Source organism: Suricata suricatta, chromosome 4, assembly GCF_006229205.1.
Source record: "Suricata suricatta isolate VVHF042 chromosome 4, meerkat_22Aug2017_6uvM2_HiC, whole genome shotgun sequence".
Lineage (NCBI taxonomy): Eukaryota > Metazoa > Chordata > Mammalia > Carnivora > Herpestidae > Suricata > Suricata suricatta.
In genome coordinates this window covers 1350130-1353954 of record NC_043703.1, presented here as the reverse complement: position 1 = coordinate 1353954, position 3825 = coordinate 1350130, and the positions used below count along the sequence as shown (strand labels likewise).

Genomic DNA, 3825 nt, shown 5'->3' with positions numbered 1-3825 from the left:
CGCTGCCGCAGCACTACCAGGGCGCGGGTGCGGGCGTCAACGGCACGGTGCCCCTGACGCACATTTAGGGACGCGGGGACAGTGCGGCCCGCGCCCACGACGCGCGAGGAGGAGCGCGCGGCCCGCCCGGGCGGCCTTGCCTTTGTACAGACGTTTCCAGGTTCTTGTAAAGAGGAAAACACTGGCGGCGGACGCGGGCGACCCTCGCCCCCACCTCCCCTTTCCGGGGGCTCCCGGGGACCGCCCGGCGCAGACACAGCCGTGCGGTCCGGGCCGGCCTCGGTGTTTTCTTGAGACTTTTTTGTACAGTATTTATCACTCACGGAGGAGGCAGAAAAGCGTTTTCTTTGCGCGAGGGGACAAAGAGCAAACCAAGCGAAAGGCGACTCCCAACTTTTCGATCCCGGCCGACGCGCCCACTCTCATCCTGCATCGCTTCCTGGCGCCGTTCGGTCGCCCGAGACGCGGTGTCGGGGGCCGTTCTCGTCCGTTGACGTAGTGAGGCAGATCCAGACACTTTGGAGTTTTTTGTAGTTGTTACCAATCTTTCCTTTTTTTGGGTTGGTTTGTTAATTTATACCGAGATCTCCCCAGTGCTTTCGGATGGCAGCGTTATATTCTGGGTTCTGTAAAACTTTCTGTATCTAAGCATTTCCATTTTTTTGTTTTGTTTTGTATTATTTCTTGTAAATGCATTGTGGAAATTTTTATTTTAGGCGTTGCGGTGTGGGGAGGGGTTTCAGATTATGTACATAGTTTCCTAAAACGCCTTTCTTCTAAAAACGGAAAAAGACCTCTCCTTAAAAATAAAATGCATCGAGTTTTGAGTCAATAAATTTAAGAGAGAAAAAAAAAGCGCCCAGTTTTCCCCTGTAATTGGAACGTGCTAATTTTATATGCATGTTTTGTGAGCTTAAAATGCAATTAGTAAATCGAAGGAAAAAGAGGCCTTATCAGCATAAACTAAAAGTGAGGGACTCCCCAGGGGGGGAGCATGATCTTCACAGAGCTCCCTTCTGCGGGAGGGAATAAACTTAAAATCGATAGATTATTTTGTAGCGTTTACCGTGTTAAATATGGATCAAGAAATAATTGAGCAGGCATTTTTAAAAAGCACCCCTGTTTTCTAGTCTGGCCTTGTGGTGTGTTGTTTCCAACTGCGGGCTGCAAGGCTGGCTCTGGGTCCCCTGCCCGCCTGGGGTCTCTGCTGCAGATCCGTCAGCAGGAAGAAGGAGAGAGGACCCCAGTGGCGGGACCAGGCCCTGGATGGATAACAAAGACCACCGAGGGGTCAGGGAGGCCTCCAACTGCCCTGCAAGTAACAAGATTGCAGATGGAATTGATCTGAATTTGGCTCAAGGGCACACTCCTGGAACAAAATGTAGCGCAACTGAGCCCCCTGTGTCCCTCCTCGGCCCCTCCTCCTGCTTAGTTCTCCTTGGGAAAGGGCAAAATGATCATGAATTCTCTCTTTCTTGCCCCCCCCCCACACTCCATACACTCACTCGACCCCCCCCCCCAACCGCAGAGTGAACTGGGATATACAAAATGTGGTGTTTATTATTCCTAATGAGATCGGAGGGTGTTTGATGCTTTAAATTTTTTAATTATATTTTTTCTAGGTGTTTATGGGTACACTGCAGTTTCTTTCTGGAATTTAAAGTTTTCTGTAAAACTTTGTCTTCGAGTAACCTGACAGCATTAAATATTGCATTTAAAAGTTATACTGTAGCAAATACGTTGCAGAATTAGTCACAACATAAAGACGAAGTAACGTTTGGGGGGAGAAAAAAGCCTTTAGGCCACATCAAAACGTGTTGATTTCATCAGCCTTCTTTCTCCGTTTCTTTTCTTGTCCTGGACCAGGCTGAGCCTTCTCTCCAGGGGCCTGAGCACCTAGCTCAGCCCGCATTGGAGAAGAGCTTTAAGTAAAACACTCAACTGGCAATTGACATGTGTATTTTTGGAGTTATTTTGATAATTTGGCTGTAACCGTGCATTTTTTAAAGTGACTGCAAATATTTCAGGAATGATGTCCACTGCTTCTTTCTAACCAGATAATAAAGTCGCCTCTTTTTTCTCCCCCCGCCCATTTTTTTTAAAGCAATCTGATCTTTTGTGAAATGGTGGCTCCTGAAAGTGGATATGTATGGATTGCTGGGTGGAACCACTTCAGGAGACAGTCTGGGAATAAATGAATAAATGCCACACACAGTCTCCTCTGGGAGATGCTCTGGGAAACTGGGTAATGCTCTGTTAAATCCCCACACCCAGCGGAAGGAGCGGCCACATGGGCTCTGAAGTGTACGGTCATGGACTCTCTCCGTTCTTCTGCCGACTCCTAATCCCAGCATCCCCCTGCACTTACTGAAGTGGCAGACAGATGTGTGGCCACGGTCACACATGTGTCTCCCCCGGTTTGTATCTGTGCGCAGCCACCGGCATCAAGGCCCTAGCTCCTCGCCCGGATTGGTGACGGGGGTCACGCCGGAGTGTGGCAGACTACAGAGGTTTAGCCCCACGCAGGAGTCCAGGCAGCTGCCCGTTGGTCTCCAGGAAGGCCGACTCAGAGTTTGGCATTTTCCCGCCTGTGCTTCTTACATAGATGAAATTCAGTGCCAGGTACTGGGAGTCACTTTTGTTAAAAACCCAGGAAGATCTTAAATTAGGAATTCCTGAAATCCAGCAAAAGTTGTGTTGATTAGAACGTCATGGAGAAAAGCAAATATAAATTCGTGAACAACTCCGTTAAAAATAAACCGGGAAGGGGAGCGGACGGTGGGTGGGTGGGGTGCACCTCAGGCGTGAGACCCTGGCACTCCAACAGCGTTCGTCCAGTTCCCACTAGTGGAGAAAATATCCCACTAGGCCCTGGAGACGCCTCGCTCGACTGTGAATTCGGTTACTCCTCATCACATTCAGGAAATGGGACCGTATCTGATGGTTCTGATACGCTGGCTTCATTCACGTCCCAAATCACAGGGTGCTCCCTCCCCCCACCGCTTGGTGCAGTCTGTGTCGGAGACCCGAGCGGGGAACGCGGCCTCCTCGCTGGGGGCCTGGCGCAAAGTTGGCGGAACTCGAGGCAGGGACTCCTCGGAGAGCCTCCGGCGAGGCGGGCACGGTTTGCCGGAGGGGGCTTTTCTCCGGTGTCCCACCCCGGTTTTAAACGAACCGGCCCTTTTGGTGGCTATCCCTAGGACTTTGACCCCGGCCCCCCAGGCCCGGTTCAGAAACCCACCGGGAGCGAGATGCAATGACTCGATTTGAAAACCAGCGGCGGCCGGCGCGCCCGCTCTGCAGGTGTGCGTCGGGGAGCGTGACTGACGGGTCTATTAAAGTCGTGCGTGTGGGAGAAGGATCACACGCACACTCACGCATTTCATTTTCCCGACAAAGACTGGGCCACGCAGAGCTCTATCTCCGGAAAATTCCGGTTGATTCGAGAGAGCATCCGAGGCCCCGGAAGGCACGCTCCGGGGCGGCCGGGCTGCGGCCCCCTCCCGGCCCCCTCCCCGCGCCCCCTCCCCGCCTCCGCAGCCTGGCCCGCGGGGCAGAGGCCCCAGAAACGGCGGCGGCAGAATGTAATAATAGGTTTGATTCCTTGGAAACTTCAAGTGAAAAGCAGACTTGGCCTTGGCGCAGCCGCTTTTCCAGCACGGCTGTTCGGCGGGATTGAAAGGCCGGGCCGGGAGGGAGGGGAGGGGAGGGGAGGGGGGCGCAGGCCCCCGGGGCGAGCGGCCGAGGGAGGTGGGTCCGGTTCCCGCCCCCGGGCCTGCAGGGCCGGGCCGGGACGCAGGGACCCCTCACCCCCGCCCCCAGCCC

General features: G+C 53.5%; 1 long non-coding RNA gene across 1 annotated transcript in view; it reads left to right on the top strand.

Moving 5' to 3' along the window:
• The window catches only part of LOC115290425, a 26320-nt gene that overhangs the window by 560 nt on the left and 21935 nt on the right, over nt 1-3825 (top strand). The window lies entirely within an intron of this gene.